The sequence below is a fragment of the Muntiacus reevesi genome, chromosome 7 (assembly GCF_963930625.1).
Source record: "Muntiacus reevesi chromosome 7, mMunRee1.1, whole genome shotgun sequence".
NCBI lineage: Eukaryota > Metazoa > Chordata > Mammalia > Artiodactyla > Cervidae > Muntiacus > Muntiacus reevesi.
In genome coordinates this window covers 40,221,888-40,236,787 of record NC_089255.1, presented here as the reverse complement: position 1 = coordinate 40,236,787, position 14,900 = coordinate 40,221,888, and positions in this window count along the sequence as shown.

The window sequence follows — 14,900 nt, the reverse complement described above, 5'->3', positions numbered from 1 at the left end:
ACAGTTCTGATTGGCAGTGAGGTTGTTACTGAAAAATGGAGTATTTTACTGGCTCAAGAACTTATGGGCAGATACAAATACAACTCAGCATGAAATTATGTACTCCTTGTGGCTAAGTATGATAGTGGGAAAAATTATTTCTCTTCCTTACATTTATTTATATCAGGATAAAATTACATGCTGGCTTTCAGAATACATATTTAATGAATTTATCTACTTTCAAAGGAGGTCTTCTTTTATTCTACCATCATCCATAAAGTAATGCACTTCTCAGAGCTCCATGTTATGGAATGTAGTACAGATAAGGATTTAATGAAAGAATTAATCTAACACATGCCTTCCCAGTACAACACAGAAGACAAAATTACACTGGGAAAAGCAGCCAGGAAATCACAGAAAAAGCACAATTTAACATTTCTTGGTAAACCAAGAAAAGTTGACCAAATAACTTCAAAAAATTATGGGTCCCTAAAAGTTGAATTTAAATTGCCTGAAAGGTAACGATTTGTGAATTTATTACTGATGAAAGGAGATAGTAAGTTCCTTACACCTGGATATTTGCAGACATCAGGAAAGGCTTATCTGTGGAGCAGTTCTTGAGATCTTTTACCCATCCAAGACTATTTGCTGAATTCACTGTGGAAAACAGATGGAGGTGCTCACTTGTGGATAGCAACATAATTATATTAAATCATAGCGATTTTGCCAGGAGAAGGGAAATGCATAATGCACTTGCTTAAATCTAATTGCTTTTTGCAGAACTATGAAGATACAAGAGTGTGCATGTATGCATGCAGACTCTCCCTTCACATCTGGAGCATCAAGAAAATGCTAACTTCAAATATGCTGTAACTATCCTTAGCACTGCTATCAACCCCACATTTTTCAAAACAAAAAGAACATTATGGTAACAATCCTTATGGCCCTTATCCTTCTTGCTTCCTGCTTCCATGACAATCATGGCAGCTTTTATTGGTTGTAGTGAATATGCAGACATTTTCTTCCCACATGAAGGAACAAGTAGAGGGTAGACTTATTTTCTGTGTTTTTTTTCAGAGATGTAATTTTTAGGACACTGGGATTATAACAAATTTACTACCCACATAAATGCAAGGTACTGCTGTTAATTTTCTCTACAGTTTCTACTAAAAAAAAGTAAAGCTCTCTAACTAATTACCTGGATATCACTAACTTGCAAAGAAGGAAAGTTGTGCAGGAGCTTGAAGACAAGCATGCCAAAAGAGGGGGAGGAAATGCTTGCTGAACTAGGATCATAAATGTAAATTTGCTGAGCAAGGAAAAAGTATGTAAATGAGTTAAAAGTTTCAAGAGAGTCATTTTCCTTTCTTTCTCTTCATTCTGAGAACATTTTTTTTTTAAAAAGATCATGGTCAGTAGAGGTTGAATATCCACTAAAAAGCATATTTCAGCACAATTATATGTCAATACTTTCTAGACAGAATGTGTGCTGGTCTCTGTGGGTATTGATATCTTTGAAATAAAATATGTGCTAACAAACAGCCCATAGTGGTGATACAAATTAATTGCATCATTATATTGTGATAAGGCAAGGCAATTAACACTTCTCACTATACAGAGTTCTCAGAGTGGGCATCCAATTAACTCAGGTCACCAGGCTCCTTGCTTAGAATGGGGCTTTCGGTCTGCTTCCAAGATGACTTCACACAGTTGGCTATCTCTTGAAGTGCAAGAAAACTTTTTTTAAAGAAATAAGGCAATTTTGAAAAGGTTAGGAGAAAACTGCTGTATCAACTTGATTCAGAATGTACTGTGCTGATAAATGTCTTCAGGGTGTCACGGAAATATTGTTTAAAGTTGAACAGAGTGACTAAAATATGCAAAAGTTCATCAGGTTGTTTTCTATAAATCTCTCATTAGAGTTGACTATAGTTTCAAAAATATCAGACAGCATGGAAATTGCATTTGATAAAGGTATATTTAAAATTGAGAAGATTATTAGAATATCACAAGCATAGCAAGAACCTAGCATGTAATTTTAGAAAATTTGAAATGCCTTTTAGAATGTGGCAAGAAAATAGGTTTTAGATATAGAAAGAAATGTGTCCTGTCATGGAGGAGTTCTTTAATTCATTTGTTATCCTGAATAGCAAACCGCACTGAGAAGTGGCAAAGTAATTAACATTCGTTAGCACCAGCCCCTCCAGCAGAAACTGGTAACCCCCTTTGCCACTACATAGCATGTATTTACCAATTTTATAAACACTTGTTATATTGTAACATAATTATTTCTGAGCTTCTTCCACAACAACGTAAATTGCTTACAAATAGGTAATGTGTCCAAACTCACCTTTCCATCCCTTTCATCTATAATACAGTTGGTTTTCAATATGCGTTTGTTGATTAAACAAGAGAAAATTTTATGAATAGATGTGTAATAAACTCCATTTTTCATTAAGCCACACAAATATTGGTCTCTTGTTATTTCAGAGAGGACCATCCTCAGCTTTATATAAAAGGGAAGTAATAGCACATAATACTATAATTAAATGCCTGGTTCATCACAATGGTCTGTAGCCAATGGGACAAGCCATGAAATGGAACATTGCTGCTGAGGGTGGTACAGAAACCAAGAGAAGCTCCACACTGATAGACCATATACAACATCCAAACATACAGCAAGATGCTGCCATGACTGACATTCCTCATATGGAAAGTTTGATGCCAACTGATGATATTTAACACAATATCTGCATCTATAAGCCCTGTTAAAAGCTTCCCACCACTGCACCGAAGTTTAAAGATATGTTTTGATTTCTAATTTAGACAAGAGCTTGGTCCTATAGAGGATGCAATATTGGTCAAAAGTCAAGACAAGTTTTGTCACTAGGACAAACACAGCTATCTGAAAGCTGGAGATAACATGAAAAGGAGATCTGCTACATAAATCACAAGTCCAATATAGCTTTAAATATAGAAGAAGATTGACTTGGGGTATGGATAACTTAATTTTAAGTCTTAGGTGGCTTTCCTGTTTACCGTCAAAATTCAGGATTATTTCCAGGGACAAAACTGGTCTGAACCTGCTAATGGGAGCTGAGTACTTCTAACTATCAGTGAAAAACATTTGCCAAGATGAGGAATTAGGCAGAATCTAACAAAAAGCTTGCAACTATGGTTCCCTATCAGGATATCCAGTCCTTTATGGATAGGCAGCCCCTTTCATGGTTTCATGAAGTAAGCTTAAACAGGGGGCAATTGGACATTTTTGGCCTCAAAAAGGTTCTGGTTCACTGACCCATATTACAATCTGCAGTCTGGGATGACCTCAGATTTGTTATCCAATCCTAATTGAAGTTTACTTACTTGGGATTACTGTTCCTAAACACCTAACTGTTCAAATTTCAGACTGGGTATATTTAACTTTGCTTTGTAAACATGAACATTTAGCTTGTGGATCATATGTGTGTTTGGACTCAAGTTGAGTAAGCCTCTCGACTAGATGAAACCCACATCCTTAGAGCAATCAGCAAAATCCCTTTTGCTTCTAACTGTTCTATCCTTGAAGAAATGAGATGGAATGACTCCACATTTTTCCTACTAAGAGGCCCTTAGTAGGATTGTGCAACTGCAGGATGAAGGGTCAGACCCAGATTAAACATGACTTTTTAGTTCACACCCTAAATACTTGAATCACTGTCCAAACAGTATGTGTGGCCCTCTGCTATTTGTATTTCTACTCTAAGATGCATTTATTGCCTCAAAATTATAAATAATATTTATTCCAGATGCCAAAGCAAGGGAAGCAACTTCATGGCTTCTGTTTCTGTTATTTACTATAGAAAGATACAACCTATGCCTCTAGATGGTAGTTACCAAGTGCCTGGGCATATGATACTTCTGTGTGCTGCTGCAGAAAAGTGAAAAACAGCATTCATATAGAAACCACACAGCTGTGTTCTAGAAATCAACATGTGCACACTCCAGCGAAGGGTGCTGCCACCATGGGGATGCTGGGGAGGGTCTTCTCGCCTCCACCCTTTGGGAAAATGTGTTTCCTAGATGATAATATAAGATCAAGGAAAAAATGTATGTTAAATATTGAACTTTAAAGGCAACTCAGCAAGAACTATTCAAAATTCCAACTTTATTTTCCAACCTTTTGAATACTGGCTTGCTTTTATAAACTATATTCAAATGAAATTATCAAGATATGTTGCTTATGCTCATGATGAAGATGCTCAAGGCATATTTAACTACTTTCTCAGTTTCTTTGTAATGAGTTGTACTGTCAAACATATGACTAGTTATTATTTCCAGGTCTATTTTTAAATGTCCTTCAAAAATTAATACTAATTGACTGGAAAATCAAGTTACACATATTTGATAAGAGAAATGAGAGAGATTTTTGTTCTCATTCTCTATGTAAATTCTCAAAATTTAGAATACCCAAGGTTGAACTGACATTTAACACTGAAAATGACCAGTACTCAGAGAATATATTTAGTTTTTTAGTTTGAAACTAACTTATCAATATTGCACCTTCCTTAAATGTTTTAAATAATTAAATCACTTAAAAACAGAAAATAAAATCTACCTTTATAATCAGTTTAGTGAAGGAACTTTATAAGGAAACTATCACACCATGGGATTTGACCAATTACCCACAGTTGCCATGCTTTCTCAGTATGAAATCTGCTTGTGGTGTTTCACAAAATTCTGAAAACACTGCAGTAATGCCAGACTTTGAGATTCTCGATAGAAGCACTTAACCTTTTAAGAATCATTTCAAAATTGTGCCATGAAATAAGCTAAATGTGTAAATTAGGTTGATAAGAATCAAAGTTTTTCCAACTGATTCCATTCCAAATAAAAGGGAATGTTATATTAACCATCATAATTGTGTCCTATATTTAAATTTCTTGCTAAATTGGAAAAAGGAAAATTTTCTCATTAATATTAAATAATTTAAAATGATTTGATTACTAATATATCAAGTTTCATATTTTCCAAGCTCAGATCCATGTTTTCAGTAATTTGTCTCAAAGGCAGATGTCATTCATCCCTATGAATCTACATTTACAGGTCATGAGTTATGGCACATAACATCTTACTTTTAATATTTTCTATATTAATTAAAACCATCTAATGTTTCCTTGGGGGTGGGGACGGTTTTAGCACATTCATCTGTAATGATTAGAGAACAATTATTAACTATAAAAACTACATATCAAAAATTATGTCCTTCCTAGACTGCTTCTAATATAGCTACTTTTGATAATAAAGAATATATTTCATTAAATTTAGGTCTGTATAGTCAAAGCTATGGTTTTCCAATAGTCATGTACGAATGTGAGAGTTTGATCATAAAGAAGGCTGAGCACCCAAGAACTGACACTTTCAAATTGTGGTGCTAGAGAATAGAAAAGACTCTTGAGAGTTCCTAGGACTGCAAGGAGATCAAACCAGTCAACCCTAAGGAAATTAACCCTGAATATTCATTGGAAGGACTGATGCTAAAGCTGAAGCTCCATTGCTTTGGCCACCTGATGCAAAGACCTGACTTCTTGGGAAAATATCCTAATCCTGGGTAAGACTGAAGGCAGAAGAAGAAGGGGATGACAGAGGATGAGATGATTGGTTGACTTCACTGACTCGATGGACATGAGTTTGAGCAAGGTCTGGGAGTTGGTGATGGACAGGGAATCCTGGCATGCTGTAGTCCATGGGGTTGCAAAGAGTTGGATATGACTTAGCAGTTGAACAACAACAATACTGAGATATTCTATATTCTCATTCACAAATTCATATTACTTGACTATACCTCAAACTTTATAAGTGACCCTAAATATTAAAGTAGGTTCTCTTTGTTTGAAAAGTTTTGCTTAGGTTTTTGGTTCAAATTGATATAATTCTGAACTGAGACCTAAGTAAAGCTTAAGATTGCTTAGGCAGAGTGTATGTTACTCATGATTTCCTATATAAGAGGCAAAAAGGTAAATTTAATGCTATGGTACTTAAGCCAAAATTTTTCTTTCATCTGCTACTTTATAGGTATGAAAGTGTCAGTCACCCAGCCATGTCTGACTCTTTGGGACCTGATGGACTATAGCCCGCCAGGCTCCTCTGTCCATGGAGTTCTCCAAGCAAGGATAGTGGAGTGTGTTTTCACTACCTTCTCCAGGGGACTTTCCCAACCCAGGGAGCAAACCCAGATCTTCTGCCTTGCAGGTGGATTTTCTGCCATTTGAGTCACCAGGAAAGCCCCATTTGTAGGTATGAAATGTGAGAAATCTAATACTAATGTTCTTCTACCATATGATTTTCAGGGATAAATTTAAAATGAAAATAAGTATGATGACTTAAGGACATCATCACTCTTCTAGCAAGTATTTATGGGGCCATTTTTCAAATATAAATCATAACATTTGATACTAGATATAAGAGATAAATCTAGACCTCCAACACCAATAGGGACTTCTGGTTATATGGGAAGAAAGAACAAGAATTCAATCACTATGACTAAATCCATCCATGTGCCTCTTGACAGCCCTAGACTTCATTAATCATCTCTTTCGAACACAAACCAAGCCCTAATCTCATTTACTTCCTCATTTAAACTTCTCATCCCCTGAACTCATGGCCTCTGCAACACACCAAAGAATGTAAGTAGGTTCACATATTGTGTGTGTGTGTGTGTGTGTATGTAAATATGCATACACATACATATATTGAGCTCTTTCTGGGCTTCCCTAGTGGCAGTGGTAAAGAATTCACCTGCTAATGCAGGAGATATAGGTTCGATCCCTGGGTGGGGAAGATCCCCCGGAGGAGGAAATGGCAAACCACTCCAGTACTCTTGCCTGAAGAATCCCATGCAGAGAGAAGCCTGGCAGGCTCAGTCCATGACTGAGCACACACACATACATACTGAGCTCTTTTTAAAAAGGAAGTTCAAATTTTTACATGATAAATGTAGTCATGTATATGAATCTACTGTATCATCTATCATGTGAAAATCATAGATGAATTTTAACCAAATGTGGGAATTTTATGTCTGGGATGATAAGTCTTAAAATGTGGGTGATGTGTGTGTTCAGGAAACACTTTGGGGAGACTTTAAAACTAAAGAGATCAGCAGTTGTCTCCCAGGGCAATCAGCAAAGAGGTCTAAGGGAAAGGACTGTGTGCAGGCCTTCCTGCGAAGACACACCACAAGAGCCATGGACAGCAGGAAAACAGCAACGTGGCTGGAGCATCAAATAGGACAGGCTCACAAATGATGCGCTGTGATTTTTAATGTGCTGTATACCTCACCTGAAAAGATTTCTATAGCTTACTCCAGAGCAACAATGGCAAGATTTAATTACGCAGTAAGAGAACATTGCCCCTGCCTCTTTCTGTTTTGCAGGACATCTTATATCATGTGGAAGGTTTTCTCACCCTGGCCTCAAACACGCTATGCATTTCTGTGACTCTGATTTGGCCCCTAAGGTCACTGACTTCCTCAACACAGAGGTCCTAAATTCAGAAGTAAACAAAAGAACTATAAATCGAGTTTTTCATACAGTTTTTTTATGTCCACAGCACAAAGAAAAGTAATATTTTCTGGCATCACTATAGTTTTGACACTTTTATATCTGAAAAGTCTTAAAATCCCAAATCTGAAACTAATAATATTAAACATAGATGGCCATGAAGCTGGATTTAGGTAAGCAGCAGCGTAGGAAGTACCTACACACTTCATACTAGCAAATGAGTTGCATTTGTCTGGCAAATAAAGAAGGGAATCACCTCCTTGCCTAAAGCTGCTCATTCTTTGGAGTGTGATTATCACAGCAGAAGAAAGAACAGTTGCTGTGTTTGCTCATGTTATTAGCAAGAGTGATAGCTAACAGAAAACATTACCAAAACATTTGGTAAATTACATTTACATTGATAAATCTATAAAATCCCATCTGCAGCTTGTCAATAGTATATAAACCTAGATCAAGCTTTGATCAATAGTAGCAAGTGGTTATCTTGGAAAAAATCTACTTTGCCTTTTCAGTTTTGGATTCTGCAGTTAAGGTGATATACTGATTGAATTTTAGATCTCATGCACAAAGACTGAAGATTATTAGCATTCTTTGAATATAAATGAATACTCTGTTATGGGATTCAATTTCTCTCTGAATTTTAATTTTGAAGATGTACTTTTTTGTTTTGTTCACATTAATAATCAGAATTTTAATCATTTTTTGTTCCCATGAAAATACTACGGAGTTAGAAAAAGAAGAAAATATAGTCAGATATATAAAGTTTCAGGTCTGTGATGACATTAAGGTTATACTATACCAGAGACAGAACTCCAGTGTAAAGCAATCTCATTGTTATTTTAGTCCATAAAAAGAGTGACTATGATGAAAAGGTGTTCACTGAATATACAGCTTTTCCTTTCCTAGTGATGACTTCTCCTGATCAACTATATAACAAGTCACCTAAACATACTAAATTGCTTTTAGTTTGTACCCATAAGAGGCCACTAACTGAGTTTGCTCAGAGACATGAAAATAAATACCAGCTTGTCAGTTCTCCAGATCAAAAGAGGATATATATTATCAGAAAGAATTCACAGAGAAAATGGGAACAGGCTGCTCTCTGGGATAAATCTTTAAAGCAGATTCTATTTTCACCTTCCAGAAAGCAGACATTAAACTGTATCTCACCTTTTTCATCATCTCTCTCCCCCCATAAATGCATGAGTATAAAATATACTGTCCCAGTTGAGGCTGATTCAACAGGACAGTGTGTGATTTTTAAGACCGAAATACTATCATTAGTAGATAACTGAAGAAATAGTTCCATTCTTGTGACTCCATGCTCCTGGGTGTCCATTTACTTACTCTCATTCTAAGGGTATTTACTCACTAATATCAGATATTAACACTATGAAATTATTATTTCACTTTTTATCAAAAATTCTTTTATTGTAAAATAACTGTGCTGTATACAACTTTAATCTCTGTTTATTTTAAGTAGGGACAGGTATTAAAAAGAGATTTAACTAATGCTTCTTTAGAAGAATGGATGAATTTAAGGGATGTATAACCATACCACAAGATAAAAATTCTGAAACAAAGTTTTTTTGTAATATGCAACTTTATATAACATACTATGTAATATGTAATATAATATGTACATATGTAACATTACAAAGATTTTTGTAATATGTAACTTATCATGCCAATTGTCTTTGAAAAATGTTTGGGGGGGTTATATCTAGATATTTGATTTATACAAAGTATTTTTTAAAAATCAGTTTCTTTAGTAAATACAAAGTAGAATTCAACCACTTGATGCCCCAAGTAGCTAAGAATATACATTCATTAAAGCATCCAACCTCAAATATAAAATTTAAAATAAAGCCAACCTTTATGGTACAGGGTTTACTTACATTATGACTATTTATCTGGATTTATAGAGATATATTAATTTTTTCCAATTTTTAAAAGTTTCATTTTATGATGTTTCTTTTCTTTAATCTAAAAACTATACATATTAAATGTGGGACTTATTTGTAAATAATCTGTTAATTCTTTTTATTTTCCCCCTGCTAAGAGATGATATTTCAATTTTGTGATAACTGACAGTGAGGATGTGGTGATACAAAAATAATATACTGACTTTCTAAGTGTCCCTTACCCCTAAAGTATTGCATTATCTTATTTTCTTAAGAGTTTGATGTGCTATGGCCATTTAGGTTGAGGAGATGGACAGGATTTGCCTTGGATTGGACAAGTCTTCACTTCTACACAGGTTATTCAGTCCTCAAATTCATGAAGTTTTGAACAGAAATTTTAAAGTGATTTCACCAGTGTAAAAATTAAAATATAGAAGTCTTCCTGGATTGAAAACCAACTGGGGGTTGGACCAATCTGAAGTCCTGATAGTCAGACATATAAATTACTGCCATTCTATATTATTAGGTAAATTTTACAATTCCCTTTTAAACTTCTGTCCCAATTTCTTGGACTTTTCCAGAGATTTTTTTCTTCAGTAGTCATCTGAGTACTTTGGCAATAGTGTGAGCTCCAAAAACATTTGATTCAAATTAAATATGTTGCTTTCCATTTGGAAAAATCTCCTTTTATCCCTGCTCCAGTCCCACCTTCATCCTCTTTGCCACACCATAATCTTGTTGAAATGCAGTCCACCAATTGTTATTTTGTTTTAATGCTATACCAAATATCATGCTGACACAAATTCAGACACTATGAAATATAAGATAAATCATATTAAAGGAATTTGGGGGAATTGGTATGTTTTAAAATAAGTGATTTAAAATAAAACCTTCTAGATTTCTTAAAAGCTATTCTGCAGTGGAAAACGTTGTTCTCTGTGTTTTCTCTGCTCATCTTCTTGAGACTGTAGAGAAACCTTGCCTGTCTTCTAACATGCCCTCTACAGAAACATCAAGTTGGAAATCACTGAGCCCTGCCATAGCATTTGCTTTTCCTGCAGTTCATTTTATGGGAGCACCTGTTCATGTAGATAAATGATGTCAAACGTGGATGCCGGCCTAAAAGATAGTGACTTCAATGAGGGAAGCCAAGCAGGAGCTGGACCTGCATGCAGTAGGCAAGTCCATCCAGCATCTGTAATCAGGCCCTGAGGGACCAGGTTTATGACAGCTGTTTAGACCTCCTACATGTCTGCTCATCTGCTTACTGTGGAAGAAATGTGCACTTATCAACCCAGTCCTGGAGTGAACATCTATCTATGGCCATTGGTTAAAATGGGTCCTCTAATCTACATTCATTGCTTGGCAATTAGAGTCCATTTGAATGAACATGGTCTTATGTAAATAATTTGAAGTGTGGCAATTATCACAAGTGTGCACATTCAACAGGCTTTGTCTACTTTAACTTGTTGCCAACTCTACTGTGAAGGGGATATTTCCGAGTAGAAAAACAGCACAGAGAACTGGTCAAAACTGCACAAATTATTTCATAACTGTAGTTAAGTAGGACTCTATTTACTGATGTGGTAAAGGCAAGGGCAAAAACTGATGCACTGTCATTGGCAAGGAAACAATAGAAAATAGTTATAAATATGTAAAATATTTTTGATATGGTACAAGAGTCTATAAAATAGTTGCCCCTTGAAAGTGAAACTACCTAACTGGGAGCAGAGGGAGGAGGGAGACTTCTTTACACTCCATTCTTTGGAACTTGTTGAATTTTATACTTTATGTTTTCACTATAAAGGCAAAAAGAAACAGTAAATTTGACTTGTGAATGCTATGGAACTATAGGAAATTTAGTTTCACTGGTTATCACCAGGGTCTTAGATAAGAACCTGGTATGCATTACCTCATTCAATCCTAAGAAATTTGGATTATTAACCCTCTATTTACATGGTGAGGGGGTTACCAAGCACAGGTTGCGCTCGACCATTGCTGTCCAATAATAAGATAGGAACCAGGGTTTTCCTATTAGCTTCCATTTCTTCTGCTGTCATAGATACTTCACTCTATTTGGGGATAACAAGACGCTTATTTTGAGCCAATGAAACCAGAGGTGAGGAACAATTGTCCACACAGTCTACATAAGAATCTGTGAACTCAATGGCTGATTCGTGTCAATGTATGACAAAACCCACTGAAATGTTGTGAAGTAATTGGCCTCCAACTAATAAAATAAAATTAAAAAAAAAAAAAAAAAAAGAATCTGTGAAGACCATGGTCACTAAAAGGGTAATTCAGCTAGACAACCATGTACAGTTAGTTTTCAACGGGAGACTTTTATCTCACAGAAGAAAAAACAACAGTTGATCTATTTTTTCCTGCTCTGTTGAGCCACAGTCCCACACAGAACGGTGAAGAAAGAGCTGCTAGAGATGATAGTTTCCCCACAACTCCCTGTAGCATTTATGCCTACACATTGCCCTGTCCCGCTGCCATCTCCTCCTCATGGTCCACTTCTAAACTCTTTAGGACTGGAGGCAATGTAGTTTAGGTGTAACTCTATTCATTGTTCAACATTATTCTTTTAGCATGAATTCTCTTCCTTGCTTCCATTAATCCTTCCTAATCAATTATAAAGTGTTTCTTTTCTTTTACAAATTACCTTACTAATGCCTGAGACAGCATATTTAATTCTGTCCAACTAAGACAATTATCAAGTATAAGAAAGTATAAAAGTGAACTGACAAAAGTTTTGTATTTCCAAATATTATCTTCTTAAATATAGATGAAAAAACCAGAGTTGTTACATAATTCAATCAAGGTGATAGTTCCTAGTTTGAAAAAGAGGCTCAAAACACAGTTTTAACTAACTCCAGCACTCATGCATAAAAACACTAGGTTTTACATTGTTTCATCCAATTCTCAAAACAAACCCAAGTAGTGAGTGTTCTGTTGACGCTCTAATGAATGAGCACAAATTACAACAGCTTAAGACACTACAGTTTAAAATAAGAAACATCCATTATCTTACCTTTCTGAAGTCAGAAGTACTAAAACACTTCTTTTGGAGGTTCTGAGGAGAATCTGCTTCCTTGCTGCCCATTGTTTTTGTCTTGTGGCTTCTTCCCCCAACCTGAAAGCCAGAAATGGAAACTCTTATCTCTCAGGAAGGACCTCACTTTGATACTAACCCTTCTGCCTCCTTCTTCTACATTCTAAGTATCCTTGTAATTACATTGAGTCCACCTGGGTGAGTCAAGCTAATCTCCTTACTTAATTACACCTGATCAGCAGCTTTACTCCCAATTGAAACCTTAATACACCCTGCCCATGAGACATAATATTTCATAGTTTGTGGGGATTAGAAAGTGGATATTTTTCAGGATCAGTTATTTTGCCCACCAAAAGTAGGGATGATTATCCTCATTCATGGGCTTCCCAGATGATGCTAGCGGTAAAGAGCCCGCCTGCCATTGCAGGAGAAATGAGACATGAAGTCAATCCCTTGGTTGGGAAGATCCCCCAGAGAAGGGAATCTCCCCTGGAGAACACTCCAGTGTTCTTGCCTGGAGAATCCTCTGGACAGAGGAGTGTGGCAGGCTATAGTCCATAGGGTCACAGAGTTGGACATGACTGAAGTGACTTAGCATGCATACACATCCTCATTAACACATAAGAAAAGTGAGATTTAAAGAAGCTGAATCATTTGCCTAACTTTACACAGCTGATAAGTTGAAATATTGGGATTGTTCCTATTCATTTTGCCCATTATTTTCTATATCCTTCAGAATTTTTGCAGGAAAGAAATGGCATATTCAAACTGTGTGATTTAAGGAGAGTTTAATTAAAGAGTTATTTTATTTATTTATTTTATAATTTTTTAAAGGATTATTTTACTTAACTTAGGATAATGTTTTCTAGGTTCACCCATGTTGTCACAAATGGCAGAATTTCATCCTTTTTTAAGGCTGAATTACATGTACATACATAAATAATTTTATAGATACACATCTCATATTTTCTTAATCCATTATCTGTGGATGGGCACTTAGGTTGCTTCCATAGCTAGACTATTGTAAATTGTCTGTGCAATGAAATGGGAGGGCAGATATCCCTTAAATATCCCGATTTCAATTATTTTGAATATATATCCAGAAGTGAAGTTGTTGGATCATATGAAATCTATGTTTTCAATATCTTGAGGAATCTTCATACTATTATTTTCTAATGCTAGTAAATACTACTAAAATACTAATATTTCCCATAGCAATTGCACCATTTTATATCTATGTTCCCACAACAATATGCTAAGGTTCGAACTTTTGTATAACCTTTGCTATCTTTATTTTTTTTTTTTAATAATTGTCACCCTAATGGGTGTGAGGAGATAGTACGTTGTAGTTTAGATTTAGATTTCCCTGATAATTAAGAATGTTGAGCATCTTTTCATATCCTGTTAACCATTTGTGTATCTACTTTGGAGAAATATCTGCTCAAGTCCTTTGCCCATTTTTAATTTGAATTCTTATTTTTTGCTACTGAATTATAGTAGTTCCTTATAAATCAGATATAGAGTTTGCTAAGATTTTCTCTAACTGCATAAGTTGCCTTTTAATTCAGTTGTTTCCTTTGCTGTGCAGAAGCTTTGGAGTTTGATATGGTCCTGCTTGTCTATTTTTTCTTTTATGGCCTGTGCTTTTGGTATCACATTGAAGAAATCATTGCCAAGACCTATGTCATAAAGATCTCCTCTATGTTTTATCCAAGGAGTTTTATAGTTTCAGATCTCACACTTAAGTCTTTAACCCACTTTTATTTTATTTTTGTGTATGGCATAAGGTAAGGTTATAATCTAATGTTTTCATATGTTGATGCCCAGTTTTCCCACTACCACTTATTGAAGAAACTGTCCTTTCTCCACTATGTCGATATAGACAGGCTGTCAGGAATTGAGACTTTCTGGCATGAAAAACAGCCAGCCAGTGTCAACTCTGCTGAAAGGGGGCTATGGACTAAGAACCCTGATTCCCTCTCCTTCTTCCCACTGAGCTCCTCCCAATGTTCCACAGTTAACAATCTGGCCACAAGACAGCAGCCATACAGGACCTTTAATGAGTCTAAACAGTCAGCCTCTATGGATAGTACAGAAGAGAAGATCAGAAAGAGTATGTGGAGGGGCAACAGAAGACACCTGGGCATTTCCCTCCATTGGTTTATTAATTTATTGATTTCCATGAATATTCATTGCTGCTTTCAAGATTCTACTAACAAACATAACTTCAACATTTAAATTTTATGAGCAACTAGTATGGAAGTAGTTAGAATCTGACCTTTTCCTCTATACCACCCCTTCTACAAAAATGTACTTATTTACCTGCTCTTGTTTAATTGCTGTTAAACTTCTGGATGCATGTACTCACTGGGAATGATTTTTTAAAAAAATTTATTTATTTTAGTTGGAGTCTAATTACTT